This window comes from Symphalangus syndactylus, chromosome 9 (genome assembly GCF_028878055.3).
Source record: "Symphalangus syndactylus isolate Jambi chromosome 9, NHGRI_mSymSyn1-v2.1_pri, whole genome shotgun sequence".
NCBI lineage: Eukaryota > Metazoa > Chordata > Mammalia > Primates > Hylobatidae > Symphalangus > Symphalangus syndactylus.
Genome location: NC_072431.2, coordinates 101,062,283 through 101,081,204, shown reverse-complemented (window position 1 = coordinate 101,081,204; position 18,922 = coordinate 101,062,283). Strand labels below are relative to the sequence as shown.

The 18,922-nt window shown below is 42.9% G+C and overlaps 1 protein-coding gene across 4 annotated transcripts in view; it reads left to right on the top strand.

Moving 5' to 3' along the window:
* The window catches only part of CHN2 (chimerin 2), a 328,135-nt gene that overhangs the window by 137,630 nt on the left and 171,583 nt on the right, over window positions 1-18,922 (top strand). The gene's annotated exons all lie outside the window — the stretch shown is intronic.

Sequence of the window (18,922 nt, the reverse complement as noted above, 5' to 3'; positions counted from 1 at the left end):
TGTGCACCTGTGGTTCTAGCTACTCAGGCGGCTGAAGTCGGAGAATCACTTGAGCTCAGGAGTTCAAGGCTGCAGTGAGCTGTGCTTGCACCACTGCACTCCAGCCTGGGCAACAGAGCCAGACCCTGTCTCAAACAAACAAAAAAAGGAAGTTTCATGCTTGTCGTGACTCTGTACCCTAAGTGTAAAGGCTAGGGTCGAAAGACTAGAATGGAGTGGGAAGGTCAAATGCAGAAATACCCCCCCATTTGTGGATAGGAAGATGTGCAGGAGTGTATTTGTATACTTAGTGTTTGCATTGTTTCTAAGACATTATTGACACCTGGAATGATTCATTTCCCAAGTGTTGAGAGGTAAGTTATCTTAATCAGTGGATACCTTTCGAATAGGTTGAATATAATAGTTTTGAAAATATTGGTGACATAAAAGGCATCTAAAAAGGCATCTAAAATCATCAGTAAACATTTCAGTGGCGGTCAAGAACAGAGCATGCCTTATTTCTGGAGCCATCTATTTAGTGTAGTGGTGCTTATGGGAGTGGAACAATATGGAGTCACTCATGCATTCTCTGTCATGGTGCTGGGCCCAGTAGAAATGCCTATTGCAATATAACAGATTAATTCTGAAAACAGAACCAATTCCTGAAAAGCCAAAGGTTGCATATGAAAACCTAAAAACAGCCCTTGCTGGAGGCTCAGTCTCTTGGTCTCAGACATTACTACTCGTTGGTCTAAATGGTCTGATAAGGCCCAGAGAGGAGCACCCACTTCCTGCCATAGAGGGCACGAAGCTGTGGACATAGGAAGCTCTCAGTAAGTGCTTCTTCAGCAGACACAAACACTGAGGATGAAGGACCTTTCAGTATATTATTTGGGGAACCCAAATCTAGTCATTTCTGGCGGTTTTCTTTGCTTTTTCCTTTTCTAGTTTTTGAGTTTTGATAGCCAGATCCTCATCATACTAGTTGGCAGTCTGTACTAGAGTCTGCATGTGTCAGGTAAGGCACTCTGCAAATCCTGGCGAGGAAGGAAACTTACAATAAACTCGACTGTTCTTTTCCTCTTTAATCAGATCCACCAGCTTGTGCCTGACTAGTCCCGTCAACATTGTGAACAGTGGAGATGATTTGCCTCAGTTGCACCGTGCACTGAAAAAGCAGTACTGATGGCTGTGCAGACATTCCTAAAGAGAATCTTAGTTTTCTTCCTCCACTTTAATAGTGGTCACCCGGTGGGTTGAGCAAACAAACATTTATTGAGCACCTGGTGTATACAAGCATTTGGCTCTGCTTTGGTGCTGAGGAGAGTAAAGCTGCCAGGGAAAACCGAGGGGACACATGGACAGCTCCAGTAGGATAGCTTTGCAATGAGACTCACACCTCTTCATTCTACCAGAAGCCAGAAGATACTCACTGGGGGCAGTCATGATGGGAGTTTTTCCATGAGCAGCAAGAGCTAACAGGCCGCTTGCCTACAAGAGAAGGTGGGACAGCAGATTCCTCCTGGACAATCTCCCCTGTGGCCCTCTCATTGCCCTCTGACAGATTGCAAGCCTGAAATCTGTCAGCTTTGAAAGGCTGCCTGACCCTCCAGTATTTGGCTATGTAAGACAGGTACTGAAAGATGGCTTTTGTTGAGGAACTGACTCCCAATAAAAATGGTTAACTATCCATTGTGAGAAAACACTCTGTTGAGGCTGGGCATGGTGACCCACACCTGCAATCCCAGCACTTTGGGAGTCAAGGGTGAGAGGATCACTTGAGCCCAGGAGTTCAAGTGCAGCCTGAGCAACACAGTAAGACTCTGTCTCTACAAAAAAATTTAAAAATTACCTGGGTGTGGTAGCATGCATTTGTAGTCTTAGCTTCTTGGGAAGCCAAGGTGGAAGGATTTCTTGAGCCCAGGAGTTAGAGACCAGGGGTTCAAGTCTAACCTGCATGTAGTGAGACCCTGTCTCTACAAAAAAATTTTTTAATTAGCTAAGCATAGTACTGCGCACCTGTAGTCCTTTCTACTCCAGAGGCTGAGGCAGGAGGATCTCTTTAGCTCCGGAATCTGAGTTTACAATGAACCATGATTGTGCTACTGTACTCCAGCCTGGGTAACAGAGCAAGATTCTGTCTCAAAAAAAAAAAGTTTAACATGCAAACCAGAAAGTCTCCTTGCTTCTCAGAATGCTTGAAGTGAAAACAACATTCCAACCCTTTTACCTCCACCTTTCTCTCCCTCCCTGGCCAAGGGCCTGGCAAACTCCTACTCATCCTTCACTGCCCAGCTCCAATGTCATCTCCTCTGTGAGGTCTTCCTTGTTAGCTTCCCACTCGCCCCTGCCAGGAACCTGGCTCCTGGCACCCACCACCCTTGCACGCACTCCTTCATAGACTCCCCTCTGCTTGTTTCCCCTCTAGGATTGGGTGCTGCTTCAGGGAAAGGACTTTGTCATCTGTGTGTACCCAGTGCCTAACTTGGAATCAGGAATGGAGTGATGGGTAAATGTTTGTTAAATGGACAGAGGAGAACATGAACAAATGATCTTTTATAAAGGCACAGGTGTGTAAATATACAATTCCTCCTTATGACCGTGCTGCTGAAAATAGATAAACAGAGGGTACCAGTACAAACAGCTTCAGACAGGAGCTAACTATTAAGGAAAGGTTTGTTTTAATTTTAGTTTCAGACTCTGGTAGTGGAAGCAGGAACTTTCACATGCTGCGATTAGGAAGACAAATGTCCCACTGTGCAAACAGCAAGAGGATATGACTGCTGCCAGCACGCAGTACAGCTGTCCCCAACTCTATGAAGACATGCAACACTCAGATAACAGCAGAGCACGGAGAGGGGGTCTATTCTTCTCACTCTATTATGTAATGTGAATACTTTCTCTTGCGGAAATCATTGGGACCACTTGTTGTTTGCCTTACTCTTAACCCTTTAATTATAGACCTACTGATGCTGTCATCCAGGCTGCCACGGGGTGACAGGAAGGCTTTCCTTCCTGCATACATTTGTTCAAGCATTTGGCATGGAAGTGATAAATGCATGCTACTGCAGAGCTTAATGTGGAGCTTTCAGTTAGCATCTTGCAGGTTGTGAGGGATTGCTTCGGCTGTTGGGTCCTTACTCTTGCTTCTTCCTGTGCATCACAGACATGCTTCCTGTGCTGTTTGTTGCTCTGTGGTGTGGTTGATGAGGTGTCTGAAGTGTTGCTAATGCAGCGCGTGTGATCTTTAGAAATATTTTCCCTGAAAGAAGTTATTTTTAAAGCAAGTGATAAGAAATGACAGAACACCAAAACCCAGAAGGAGAGGAAAACTGGAGGCTCCTAGTCTCAGGAGACTTCAAGAATCAGAGCCAACTAGACAGCCTGACTGGGCCCCATCTATTTTTACTGGTCTTACAGTAAGGGGTAAGGTTTAGGTTGGAAATAGATGAAGGCAGGCTTAATATACTTATAGAGAGACTGAAGTAACAGCTTGAATGTTGTGACATAAATGAATTTGATTGTTATGATAAAATATGATAGGTCAGTCTTCCCAAGATGACTATTGGGTGTACATGTTCCTGGCCATAATTTATTCTTATGGGATACAAATAAGTTGGCCAACTTTGGGCAAGGCACCATCCTCTGTGGGCTTCAGATTCCAAGTCTGTAAAATGGGATAAGAGTACCCACCTCACAGTGCTGTTTGGAAATGAAGTGTGATAATATATGTGCAGTCCTAGGACATTGCAGGGTCCAGTATGAGAGACAGAATTTTGTAATGAAAAAAGTATGCTTTTCAGAGCCAGACAATGCTAGATTTGAATATTCAGCTTCACTATATGATTAATATATGTGATTATTTATGTGATTCTGGGCAACCTCACTATTCCTCTGTTTATTCGCCTGTACAATGGGACTAATAATACTTGTTTTATAAGCTGGTTGTGAGGTGTTTTTTTTTTTTTTTTTTTTTTTTTTGCCACAGAGTCTTGCTCTGTCACCCAGGCTGGAGTGCAGTGATGCAATCTCGGCTCATTGCAACCTCCATCTCCCAGGTTCAAGCAATTCTCATGCCTCAGCCTCCTGAATATCTGGGATTGCAAGCTAGTGCCACCATGCCTGCCTAATTTTTGTATTTTTTAGTAGAGACAGGGTTTCACCATATGGCCAGGCTGATCTTGAACTTTTGACCTCCAGTGATCCCCCTATCTCAGCCTCCCAAAGTGCTTAGATTACAGGCATGAGCCACCGCACCCAGCCCTGGTTATGAGTATTAAATAAGACACTGCATACAAAACATCTAACAACTTAACGTATTTCAAGACTATTAATAAAGGCGAAGATATCTCCATGATATCTGTCAAAATTATCTTTCTCAAATGGAATGTTATCTTAGATTTTATTTTATACAAAGCCTGTCATACTATTGGATTACTCAGTTAATTTATTTTGAACCCTCAATGGCATTCTGGAAAAGTCACAATAGACTTGAAATGATGTTAATCAGGGATAGTTTTGGACCTTTGTAGTGGTCACTTAATGGAATCATTTTTAAAAAAGGAAGCTAAGAAATTTAACCTAGGTATATTTATATTACAAGTGCTAAATGTAATTGTAAACAACCTTTTAAAAAGTTTGCTACACTTTTTTTTTAATGTAAGTGATATAAAAGGATATAAGTGAAAACCAAATCTCCCTATCTCTCCTGACCCTCGGCCAGCCAGATCTCCTCTGCAGACAGACACAACCTCAGCCCTTAGCAGTCTCTTCCAGACCTGTTTCATGTACTGAAACCCCGAGCTGTGCCTCATTTTAAAAATTGAACATCTTGGAGAGCTTTCCATATTAGCCACCTCATTCCTTTTTGTGCCTTCATAGTATTCCATAGCAGATTTTAAAAGATCACTTTAAAAAGCAATATAACAATACTCTTTTTTGTTAGCCATATTATAACAATGCTAGCCGGGCGCGGTGGCTCAAGCCTATAATTGCAGCATTTGGGGAGGCTGAGGCGGGTGGATCACCTGAGATCAGGAGTTCAAGACCAGCCTGGCAAACATGGTGAAACCCTGTCTCTACTAAAAATACAAAAATCAGCCAGGCGTGGTGGCACGTGCCTGCAATCCCAGCTACCTGGGAGGCTAAGGCAGGAGAATCACTTTAACTAGGGAGGTGGAGGTTGCAGTGAGCCAAGACTGCACCACTGCACTCCAGCCTGGGTGACAAGAACGAAACTCTGTCTCAAAAATAATAATAATAATAACAAACAATATAATATATATGCCAATATAGCAATATAATAGGGCTCTGTTGTGGAGACCGCCTTCAAGATGAATAAAAGCCAGCTGCTTTTATATAATGTGAAAGTGTGGCTGAGTGGATAAAGTGTCCAGTGGCAGCATTGGACAGGGCCCTTACAATTTTTTTCTTTCAAAAGATTAAGGAACAAGCAAGCATGATGTGCTGTGGGAAAAAATGTCTTAGATGACTAAAAATCATTTGAAGCTCAAATATACATTTAGAAAAATTAAAGTTGTTCCATGAAATGTGAGTTGAAGAAAGCAATATTTCTAAATTTGTGTATTATTTTAAGCATGAGTTTTAATTTGTACAAATAACTGAATTAATGAATTCAGGTATAGATACCTATTTGAATTAAGTGTTATGAGTAAGTATCTGACCACTTCCTTTATGTTATGAAAAGTTTTTATATTCAGAAATCTTTTGAGGGATGATCTCATCAGGAAAATGCACACTGCCTTCTGCGGGGGGTTGCCTGGGGGGGCCTCAATATTTAGCAGCCCTGTTCTGAACAAACAAGTCAAACATTGTAGAGCAGGCCCAGGTTAAAGTGGCACTTTCATTAGTAAGGGCGGGCAGGAAGGCTATTAGCCAGGTGTGCTTGCTAACCACTGAGCCCCCAAATTAAGCAGATTTAACTGTCCTCCAGGTGCTGCAGAGCTAGACCACCAGAAAGGCAACTGTATACCGCCTGGACAGTGCTCCTACGGGCTGGCACAAAGCCAAGAGACAAATTGCTCCCACCTCCCCAGGGAGAAAATACAGGACAAGATAGAGGACAGGAGTTCAGCTACCGAGTTTCCCTCACAGGCCAGGAGTGTATTTTGGCATAAAGCATGTCCTTATTTAGACTAATTCTCAGCACATATATGGGACATGTAGGTAATTCCCTGGCACGTAAAGGGTGCACTTGTTTCCTTAAGGAAGGAAGAATGGCTTCACCACAACTGCTGGCACCCACGTGCTGCCTTAGAACTTTTGAGTCACGTCGAACAGCTTCGATCACAGGGTCTGGGTAGGAGAATGCAGCTGCTAGGAGACTGAGAATAGAAGGCGTCCTGGAGCTTCCCACCAGGAGAGCACTTACTGAGTGTCTAGCCCCGTCTCTATATTCACAGATGAGAAAACCGAGGCCCATGTGGGTCAAGGTTGAGGGAGTAGCCCAAAATCACCCAGAACTGACAGTGGAGCTGGGGCAAGAAACCCACTGTCATCTTTCAGGTTCTTCTTGGTTATTGACAAGAGCACGGTTTTCTGCCTTGTTCTCATCCTTCCCCTCTCTAGAGCTCCCTCCTTCATGTGTGGAGGTACCGTTGGTGGCCCTCTGATGGTCCAGTTCCACTGCAGCGGGCTCTGATTTCAGCCTGTAAGACAAACAAGGATGTGGCAAGCATGGGCCAGAGTGACTGGCTGCCGACATGCCCATTCTTGATATGAATTCTACAATTATATTAACCGCACCAATTGTTATGGAAGGTGCCAGTTGCGAGAAATGACTGTGCTAGGTCAGAGAGCCCATTTGTTGCCAGGCCAGCACTGAGCACTGTATCTCTATGAATAGAGATCAATAGTATCAATAGTATCTCTATTGACAACGAAATCTGGGGAAGAGTTGCAGGTAGTCCCTGATATGCAGAGGGTCCTTGAGGAAGAACAGGGAGGGACAGAAAGAGGGAGGGAGGAGAGAAGGATGGGAGGGAGAGAGGGAGGGGGGCATCTCAGTTAGTGAGATTTTACTTTATTTGTTCTGAAAGGTGGCAGAAAATTAAATAATGTCATGAGTTTTTTCTAATTCTCTAGTGCTGTTTTCTACAATGTTCAAACCGTGTTCTATCATTGAAGCAGACCAGACATAAGAAAGAACTGAAAATTTCACTTTAGCTTCTGTACTGCTGATTCCCTCTATGGGACTAGGGTCATAGGGAGAAAAATCAATGGACTGCAGAGCCAAACAGATCTGGATTTGAGTTCTACTTTTTCACCAACCATGTGGCCTTGGGAAAGTGACTATAATCTCTTTTAGTTCCCGCATTTCTAAGAGATAAAAACACATACCTTCAGGGACTCCTGCTCCATGCTTCCTGGGCACCCTGAACTTTATGTTTCACAACGCTTTTTGTAGTTTCTTACAATCACTTGTTTGATACTCGTTTGCCTTTGTTGCCGGACTGAAGGCACCTTGAAAGCAGTGACTGGACCTGCCTTGGTCACCGCTATATCTTTATCTTGTGGTACAGTGCCTGGCACATAAGTATTTGCTGAAAGAATGGATGGGTAGATGGATGAGTGGATGGTTGGGTGGCTGGATGGTTAGATGGATGGACGAACAGATGAATGGATGGAGAGATGATTCAGGAAAGTTATAAAGATCCCAGATAATGTATGGAAGGGGCCTATCTCAGAATCTGGAATAACCAGGCACTTAAAAATTCCTTTCCCCTTTTAGTGGAAGACCCCACCTTCTCTTCCATCTCTGCTTCAGGACTATTTGATTCCAAATATACTATGGCCAAAAAAATATTTCTTGGCTTGCCAGTAATAACAATGCCAGGTCCATGATCTATGGATTGCTTTAATGAGGGGTTTGTCTGTCACTGCCACAACCATCATATATCTGAAGAGACACAAATGCCCACAGTGAACTCAAGATGCACCAAAAATATATCATTATAGTAGGAGAAAATGCTGGCTCTTCTAAATGGGAAGAGTGGAGAGCTGACTGGGGATATATCTAAATTTTCTCCTTCTCTAAGAGCTAACCTCTTCAGGAAGGAGATGAATAAAAGAATAACTATTAAGAAATAACTGAGTAAAATAATCTTCTCCCTCCATTCCAGCAGCACTTTAGGTCTGCTCTTGCCCTGATCTTATAACACTCTGCTTTCTACCTTGTGTTATGGTGATAGGTACATGTGGCCAGGGGCCGGATACCCAGCAGGCAGTCAGTTAGTGCTCATTGAATGAATGAATAAGTTGATGTCTTATTTCTTCTCCTAATTGATTCCTGTGGTTAGATTCTGCATCTTGCCTTTATATCTGCACCCATGTCTACTGCACTATTTTGTGCCAGTTAGGGCATAAGCTCTGGGTAAATATTTGTTGGACGAATAAATGAATACCCAAAAGGGCTTCTTTTGGAGGAAGGCCAGGAAAACATTCCTTTGATGAAAATAATTCATAAAGAGGCAGGGAGCTACTGGAAGGCAGAATGTCTGGGGAGGACAGACAGGCCTCTAGGTTGAATAGAAGTAGTAGTGGTGAGGTTGTCTCCAAAGAAAGCAGGGGAGGAAGTGTGTGAATAATAAAAGAGGAAATTGTCCACCAGGAAAGCATCTCCATCTGGCTGTGATAAATCTGCATTTTGTACCAGCAAGTAGGGAGAGTGCCTTGGGAGAGAGGGAGACCAGGGACATGGCCGGTGGTTTGGCAAAGGTAATGACAATGAGAACCAAATTGAAGCTCCTGTGTCTTTTCTCTCCCTCAACCCCTTGTCTCCCTGTATTGCCACCATTTGCTTTCATTTCTCCATCAAACCTCCCTCTTACAAGCTCTATTTTCTCAATTTCTACTTGACCTTCACATCACTTGCCTGTGGCTTCCACCCGTACCCCATTGCAAGGTCATCAGAAACCCCCATGTTGCTGCAGCAACAGCTCTCCCCATGTGTATCTCACTGGAGCAGCTGCTGCCTCTGTTAACCACTTCCTCATTTTAAATGTCTTGCGCTTTGCCTTTCGTGTCGCCCCATCTTGGGATTTCCCTCCTATCACTCTGGTCTCTGCCTCTTTCCCTCTTCTTCTCATCCCTTCAGTGCTGGTGCTCCTCAGGGGCTCGTCAAAGGCCTCCCTCCCCCACTCTCATGTTCCCTGTGTCATGTCGTCTACTTTAGTGGCTACAGCTGCCATATGTATGCTGGGGTTTCCATTCCTGGGCCTCCAATCCAGGCCTCTTTTCTGAACTGCAGGTCTCTTAGAGATGTTCACTTGGCCATTCCTCAGCCATTGCTTTCCAGCAGCAAAAGCTGAGAGCCTTGCTGTCTGCTAGGCCTGCTTCTCCTCTGGTCTGCCCCTTTCTGTGAATGGCATCACTACTCATCTAGATGCTTAAGCCAAAAACCATTCATTTTCCTCTGCCCAAGCCAGAAGTCATGTTCCCTTCTTTCCTTCCCTGTCCATATCCAGTTTATCATCAAGTCCTGTAGATTCTGTCTTCTCCATGTCCTTCAAGTCCATCCCATTTTCTCCGTCTCCACTGCCACCATTTAAGTTCAGATCATTAGTGTCACCTTCCTCGGTTACTGGCCAGTCCCTTGATTGGTCTCACTGCCTCTTCTCTTCTCTTTCTCCCATCTTCTCATCCTCTGGTCCACTTTCACTCTCAACTGCAATGATCCTTCTCAAATACAATCTGGACTCTGTATTATCACTGCTTGCATTTTCCCTGCCCTTAAGTCCTTAGCATGGTTGTAAAACGCTTAATTATCTGGCCCCTACTTACTTCTTTAATATAATCCCTTACCCCTCCAAAACACCCTCTGGCCACCCACCCAGACACAGCAGAGCCTGTTTCAACCAGCAAGCTGAGCCACTTCTGGCTCTCAGTGCCATGTCCTGTCTTGCCTCTGGTTCCTGCAGGCCACACCTCAGCTTGTGTATCCTCCAAGAGCCCATCCATCCACAAAGACACTCCTTACTGTGGGCTTCTGCAGCAGATGTCCAGGCAATAGCCTATCTGCTTGACTGGGCTCCATGTGCTGTGGTAACAGAACTTACTCTTCTTTTTGTCTTTGGGGACTTTAGGCCTTGCTGTTAGGTTTCACTCCTCTGAGACTGCTCTTGAAGGACCCTGGACAGGGCTACTCAAGGCAGAGGTGATCCATCAAGGTGTGGGAAGAGCCTGACTGCCCCTGCCCCATGCAGCCTTCCAAAGGCTGAGGAGTCCTACCACCATCAATGCTCCTTGTGTGCATCCTCTTGCTATGTTACAGTTGCCTTGTTATTTGTTTGGGGTCCTCAAAAGAATGCAAGTTTTGACTTTCTGTCTTTTACTTGTCCAACACTTTGAGCACCTGCTGTGTCCTGGGATACAGCAGTCATGGCCACTTCAGTTGTGCCATTTGTGCCTAGCTGAGAGGGCGAGTGGGGGCTGAACACAGCCTGGGCTCCCCTCTCCAGGCCACATGCTCTGGCTTGGGGCTCTGTCCCTCAGAGGAAGCATCTTCTCTACACACAGGTGCTGTCTAATTGCCAAGCTGTACACCTGCCTGAAAAAGACAGCTTTTTCTAATTCACAGAAAGTACCCAACAGGCTAAGGGTGACCCACACATTGGAGGACAAGATAAATGAGGTTCCTACTCTCACAGTGCTATCTGTCTAGCATGGGAAGACAAAACTTAAACAAAGAAATATATAACCACACAGCAAAACGTTTCGGATGGTGAAAAGGCTCTACAAAGAATTGAAGAGAGTATCTGGGGAAATGCTTTAGGTTGGTGGGTCCAGGAAGATGTCTCTGAGGAGCCACAGCATTTAAGCTGAGATCCCATGATAAGGAAGCCAGCAATGTGCAGGCGAGAGGGAAGAGACTGCATGACATCCCTAAGACTAGTATGGTATTGATGTGTTCAAGGAGCAAAAGAAAAGCCAGAGTGGTTGAGGGCTAAAGGGCAAGAGGAGAGACAAATGCGATGACCAGGGAGAGGTGACCAGGGGTCGGATTGTGCGGAGTTTCGTAAGGCCTCTCTCTCTACCTGTTCACCATATTGTGCCCAAGGACTGGCTCGTTGCATTTATCCAATAAGTACCTGTTGAATGGGAGAATCTCATCATGCCTCTGTGTACAGAATAAGTGGCTCAAGACAGAAGCTCCATGTGGCCCCGGTGCCCTCTAGTGACCACAGACTCCAGCCCAAGGCCCTCCATGGCTTCATCATCTTCAGAAAGTAACTTACTTTTTTGGGGCCCAGCCTCAGGGTCCAGCAATAATTCCTGGAATTTGTCTTACTAACTATTCTCTGCAAGTGGGACTCAAACAGTTAGAAAAATCCGTGATATGAGTTTCGTAGTCAGACTGACAGGAGGCCTTCATCCCTTACCCAAGCAGAGTTTCCAAAGAGATACATGGATGTCTAATTTCTCAGGGGAATGCAGGGAAACTGCACAGGGGACAAGCATTAGCAAGCAAACTCTCTAACAGCTTTCAGATCTGGGTGTTTTGCAGCAGTTAGGATGATCACCAGGTAGTCTTGCAGCTCAGGCCTGGCACCATTTGGCCATGCTGGCCTGACAAGATCATAGCTACAGGCTGTACACTCTGTCCATGAGGACATGCTGCTGAGGACCCAAGCGTGGGCATAATGTATGTATCGAAGACATACTGCAGCATGTACACAGACACAACATCCCACTCCTGCTGTTGTTGTTTGCTTTCGTTTGGATCCCAACCCATTCTGGGCCCATTAAGCTAATCACCCAACAAATTCTGAACTGTCCTCTCATTGTGAGGCTGTTCCATGCCTGATTGAAAAACCTGCTTTCACCCAGCTTCCCTGGAAAAAGCCTACTGCAGCACGTTTACAAATGTATGCATCAATAAATCAAAAGTGACAGCACAGATCTGGCTTTTCTGGGAGAGGGGATGGCAGAGGGAGAAACCCAGTCCTTCCCCTCTCTGTTTCTTAAATGATCTACTGATGCCATATACACAGCTTTATTTGAAATGTTCTTAAAAAATAGGTCATATTCAACTTCCTTGATCATTCTCTGCATCCGTGAAACTTTGGCTTCTCTCATTTTCCAAAGCCTCTGCCTGTGTTTTTCTATGAGTATAGTCATCCTCCACTGAGCCGAGTGAACGAATCTGGCTCTCCTGGATGTTTGCAGGTATTTCCTCTTCAGTTGTCACTTAGCCAAGTGGAGCACATGTGTTCTTTAATTTTTCTTCATTAATCAGTCTCCAAATTCCTTTACACTTGCTCCTCAGGTGATTCCATCAAATCAACATATTTCTGGAGCTAAAAATGCCTGGAAGAATACAGCCTTCCAGCTGCAGCCATCCAAACGTGTGGATTCGCGTATGTTCCCTGCACTCCATGGCCATATGTTTCCACAGGTTCACTTCCAGGAGCGTTCTGTGTCTCCGTTTGCTTCCCTGCAAATGCATACTTAGTCTCATCTGTGGGCTTTCTAACTGAGTCTTAAGGCATCAAAAATTAAGAGCATATTGATAACAGCCCAGTGTTGGTGAGGGAGGGCGTGGGGAAATGGGCATTCTTGTACTCATTGCTGAGAGTTTCAATTGACTTAACTTATTTTGAAGGCCATTTTAAAATAAAATGACCTTTTAAAGTAAAAAATACACAGACCCTTCACCCAGCAGTTCAACTTCCCCGAATCTATACTGCACCTGTATCAGTGTGGCATTGTTTACAGTAGCCTATATCAGTCTATTTCCACACTGCTATAAAGAATGCCTCAGACTGGGTAATTTATAAAGAAAGAGGTGTAATTGACTCACAGATCTGCATGGTTGGGGAGGCCTCAGGAAACTTACAATCATGGCGGAAGCAGGAGGGGAAGTAGGCACCTTCTTCACAAGGTGGCAAAGGAGAGAGACAGCAAAGAAAGAAGTGCCACTTTTAAGCCATCAAATCTCATGAAAACTCACTCACTATCATGAGAACAGCATAGGGGAAACCACCCCCATGATCCAATCACCTCCTACCGGGGTCCCTCCCTCAACACATAAGGATTACAGTTTTCAAGATGAAACTTGAATTGACGCAGACTGAAACCATATCATAGCCCAAAGTGGAAAATAGTCTAAATGTCCATCAATTAGAAATTATAACATAAATGAATTAAGTATATTTTGCTATACTCATGTAATGGAAGTCCAAGCAACAGTTATAAAAAGAAAATAACATAGATCTATGTGTACTGACATGGATAGATGCTAAAGCAATATCATGAAATTCAAACAACAAATTACAGAACAGTATGTATCGTATGAAACCATTTTTGTAAATTTTTATTCTAGCTATTCACAGAACAAAATCTGGAAGGATTCACACAAATCTCTTAATGGTGCTTTTTTCCCCCTCAGGTTGGGAACTTTCTACAGTGTACATTTTTAAATTATTGGACTTTTTCTGTTCTTCAGCAATGGCGTATTAAAGTTCAGTAAAAACAACAGAGGTATTACTTTATTTTTGCTGTGCTCTTGATCCAGAAAGATGAGCTTTTATGTCACCTATTCCCTATTGCCCCGATTGTCCCCTAGGCTTTCTCAGACATTAAGGAGCTTTCTGTAGGCTAATCCCAGAATTCTTTGTTTTCCCTCAAAGACCAGAACAGCAGCATCATCTATTTGGGGTTTAGTTAACTTTAGCACATAAGGTTTTCTTAAGGTGGCGTTCAAGTTTTAACCTGCACTTCCAGGCCCCTTTAACCCGCATTTGTTTCCTCTTCTTTTCTTTTCTTAACATGTTCAGATTCTTTATGGATTATTTCAATGGTCTTATTACCCATTTTTTTAGAGGTTTTGATCATTTTCTAAGCATCTGTATCTTCCCCCTCCCTCCCCATCCTTTCATGAGAGGAGACACCTGTTTCCCAGCCTGCTTAGAATTACTCGTTGATATTTGTTTCACAGAGTTTTTAAAAGAGGGCCAAGGGAATCGGACATGACCTTTTGCAGCAGAAATAACTGTCTTTTGTCTCACTCCTAGCTCCTCCTGCATGAGTACTCTACATGCTGTATGTGTTATTACAACAGTTATTTTTGTTGGGTCTTTTTATATCTACTTTATTTTTGCAGTGGTGATTGTTTAGTCAGTGTACTTTTAAAAAAATCTAGCACTCCTACAAATTTATTTCTCATTATTTTTAATTTTTATATAAGCAATATGTACAGAAAATTGTAAAATACAAGTAAGCAGAAGAAGAAAAAGTAGAAATCACCTGTATTTTTACTATCAGGTACAGCAAGCCTTAATAATTGGGTTTATTGCCTCCTTGATAATTTCTATGTATATGAATATTTACCTTTTCTTAAAAATGAGATTTTATTTAATAAATAATTTTATAACCTGATTTGTTAATACTTAACAATGTAGCATAAATAGTTTCTTATCATTAAATGTAGATAATAACAGCAAGTTTAGCATTTACTATATGCCAGGCATGAGACTACACATTGTATATTATTTTTTCTCCTAATTTATCTTATGTCCATCCTTCAGTAGGAAATTTTTTTATGGCACTCTTTATCTGGAGTAATCTCTCTTTTGTTGTTGTTGTTCTGTTTAGCTTTCTCCTACACATGGCTTTCATGAAATGAAACATATCTGTGATTTTTTGTTTACAGATTAAGCATTATAAATATTAACCCATCCAGTGCTCACGACAATGCTGTATGTTGGGTGACATTATTACTCTCATTGTATAGATTTTAAAAACTGAGATACAGAGAAGATAACTTGCTTAAGGTCACACAGCTAGTAAGTGACAGAGCTGGGTTTTAAACCTAAGCAATCTAGTTCCAGAGGCTGTGCTCTCAAACACAAACTCTCATTTTCATGACTAAATCTATGATAATTATTTAAACACTCCCTTCTTTCTGTGCTTTTAGGTTTACTCTTACACACAGTACCAGCGATGAACATCTTGTTCATGTATATCTTTGTACATGTGTTCAATTACTACCTTAGGCTAGATTCCCATGAATAGAATTGCTGAGTCAAAAGGTTGACACATTTTTTAAAGATTAGATACATATTAGTCAAAGTTTTTAAGCAATATGCTTTCTAACCCTCTTTGATCTTTATAATTCATTGTTCCTTTCTAAAAATATATAACTGTCTTCTGCATTCAAGGATAATTTTTCTTATTAATATGGGGCTTCTTGTTCTACTTCCTCCCCTTTCCTTATTTCTTCAAAATGTTTAACAAACTAATACATTTCCAAAAGGCATTATGCTTCATCTTGTCAGTATTTCCAGTACCTTGTATCTCCTGGACTTTATGCAATGGGTGTGTGTGCACAGATGGAATATGTTCCACCATTTGGCTTAATGACAATTTTTCACACCACTAATTTTCTTTATTTTATTTTTTCTTTTAAGCCTAACAAGAATTCAAGTAACATATATAATAATTTTGTTTTCTTGATTTCAATATATGTAAATTAGGGGGGACTGCCTGGCAAGGATGAATGATGTGTCAGAGGTCTAGAAGACAAAGCTCTCACCTCTGCCTCTAACTTGTTTTATGACCTTGAGGAAACCACTTAATCATTCTGCATTTCATTTTCCGCATTTGCCAAATGACAAAGTGAACTAAATGACCTTGAAAACCTATTCTTTTTTTTTTTTTTTAAGTGTCAGGCTATCCAAGACTCAAGTTGATCTTTGAAAAGTATTGTTTGAAATTAGGGCAAATATGTGTGTGTGTTGGTGGGGCGGAGTTGGAGGCACTAAAGATTGGTTTCAACATATTAAAAATATTTTGTGCTCCGACGCTTGACCAAGGCCTCCTAACAGTGTGCTTTAGTGGTTTGTGAAACATATTTCTAAGGCCAATGTAATTATAGTTGTTCCACTGAAGCATGACAAATGGCCCCTCACTTTGAATTCTTTTATGGGAAAGAAAAACCTTCCATGATAACAGCCCAGGAACTTAATGACAGGCTCCAGATCTGGGGGCAAGAATAGAGACAGACATTGGCTGCAGTCAAGAGAGAGAAGACAACAGCACAGGCTCACCTGGGAGGGTGATGTAACAATAACAACAACTCACTAATGACATTAGTGGGGCTCTGCTGAGAACTTGCTATTGACAGGACGTTGTCCCAAGAATTTCATATACATTGTCTCATTTAATTCCCACAATGCAGCCGGGCGAGGTGGCTCACGCCTGTAATCCCAGCACTTTGGGAGGCCGAGGTGGATGAATCATGAGGTCAGGAGTTTGAGACCAGCCTGGTCAAGATCATGAAACCCCATCTCTACCAAAAATACAAAAGTTAGCCAGGTGCCTGGCTAGTAAAAATACAAAAGTTAGCCATTGCAGCCAGGTGCGATCCCAGCTACTAGAGAGGCTGAGGCAGGAGAATCACTTGAACCTGGGAGGCGGAGGTTGCGATGAGCTGAGATTGCACCACTGCACTCTAGCCTGGGCAACGGAGCAAGACTCCATCTCAAAAAAAAAAAAAAAAAAATTCCCACAGTGCCCCTAAGACATAGGTTATGAGATAGGTACTTTTATTTTTTCTGTTTTACAAAGATGAGCATTGGGAGGTTCTTTAGAAAAGAAGCTAGATAACCCCCTTTGAATTATTCAGCTGTTAGTTGTCAGAGATAGGATTTAAACCCTGAGAGTTCATTCATTCATTTAACACGCTTGTTTTGTTTTGTTTTGAATGCCTGTTACACGTCAGGCACCCGTCTAAAGGCTGGTGACGCAGAAGTGAATGAAGCAAAATTCTTGCTTTTATGGAGTTTGTCTAATAGAGGATGAGACCAGTCATAACAAACCAACAAATCAATAAATAATTTCGGAGGGTAATAGTGCTGTGAAGAAAAATCAGCTCTCTGTGAGGAGAGTGACTGGGGTAGGGGGAAGGCCACTTTACAGGAACCTGGCAGGGAAAACCCCTGAGTGATGACATCAAGCTGAGCCCTATGCGATGGAGCCAGTGAGCCATGCAGCGATCTATTGGAGGGCATTTTACCTGCAGAGTCCATCAGAGCAAAGGTCAATGACTCGAAAGAGCTTAGCTTGTTTTAGGAACAGAGACAAAGCCAGTGTAGTTGGATGATAAGTGAAAAAAGGGAAAAATGTCTACGGTGGAGTCAAAGAGGCAGGCAGGCTCCTGATGATGCAGGACCCATGGGCCACAGTAGGATGCTTGGATTTTATTCCATGTGCAGGGAAGACCTTGGAGGATTTTACACCAGGAAGTGTTGTGATCTCCAGTCTCTGCAGGCAGATTTCTTCCTCTAGGTTATGTTGCCAACAAGGAGCATCTGGAACAGACTAGGTTATTTATGTAGCCCACAGCCTAAAGGAGTGTTAACTTAGGGGCCAGTGTTTCAGATGAAACAAAACTCTAGGGTTTCCACAGAACAACCAGACTGAAATGGACAGTGAGAGGTCACCTTAGCTGAACTTCTGGCTTTAGGTAAGAAGACCTTAGCAGATCCAAGTGGAACATCTGGACTATACTAAAGACCTGCAGAAAGGGGAACCTCATCTTCTGTCTTGAGACCTTCCCTGAGTATATAGAAGGTGGTGCTCCAGATACTGAACTTGCTTGACCACTTCTTGGTCTGGAGGTTGTGCTTGCCTCATAGAGTAAACTTCATCCAAAATAAGAAGACATTACAGCTTTGAGTAGGTGGCATCTCAGGGATTTGCATTTGTATGCAGTCTATCGCGTGTATGTGTGTGTGTGTGTGTGTGTGTGTATCTCTATCTTTGAAAAAATATTTTTGAAGATGCCTTCAACATTTTAACATAGAGGGCTGGGGCACAGTGGCTCATGCCTGTAATCCCGGCACTTTGAGAGGCTGAGGCGGGTGGATCACTTGAGGTCAGGAATTCAAGACCAGCCTGGCCAACATGGTGAAACCCCATCTCTATTAAAAAATACAAAAATTAGCTGGGTGTGGTGGTGCACACCTGTAATCCTAGCTACTTGGGAGGCTGAGGCAGGAGAATTGCCTGAACCTAGGAGGCGGAGGTTGCAGTGAGCCAAGATCATGCCATTGCACTTCAGCCTGGGTGATGGAGTGAGACTCTGTCTCAAAAAACAAACAAACAAATAAAAAACAAAAAAAGCAAAAAACAAAAACAAAGGGCCTGGCATTTCTGATGAGGTGGCATTGTATGGATGGGACTAGAATTTGTTCTGTAAACTCAGCAACTTGCTTATTTTATTTGAATGCTCTTTATAAACTAACACTCATGTTAACCCATTGAAATTGGTTTATGTCACCTATGGGATGAAATTAATTGGTTGTTTGGGTTAAAGGCTCACTATTATAAGACACTGTTCTCTTACTTTGACAAAAATATTCAGAGTTAATGAATACATTGATTTAGCAAAATCCAGTTTGAATAACACGGTAAACCATCACTAATGTACTGACTGTGTATGTGCCTGGGTGGCTGACTATCCCTCTGTAGGTTCTTGACAATTCAGGCCTAACAATACACATTTGTTTGTATGAAATGAACATGGGAGGCATTTAGTTGAGCACTGTGATATGGTGGGCCCCAGAGAGCAAGGTAATAATTGTGAAAGAATTCCATTTAAGCTGCACAAGTGAGTATGATTTAGGGAAGAAACCACCCTTGAGTTAGTTTTTATTTATAAAGAGCATATTTGTTTCTCAGGTGGAAAAACATCCTCAAACCACCTTTATTCATGAATGAGGTCAGAAAAGTCTAACAGAGCCAGGCGCAGTGGCTCACGCCTGTAATCCCAGCACTTTGGGAGGCCAAGGTGGGTGGATCACTTGAGGTCAGGAGTTCAATATGAGCCTGGCCAACATGGCGACATGCCATCTCAACCAAAAATATAAAAAATTGGCTGGGTGTGGTGGCATGCACCTGTAATCCCAGCTACTCGGGAGGC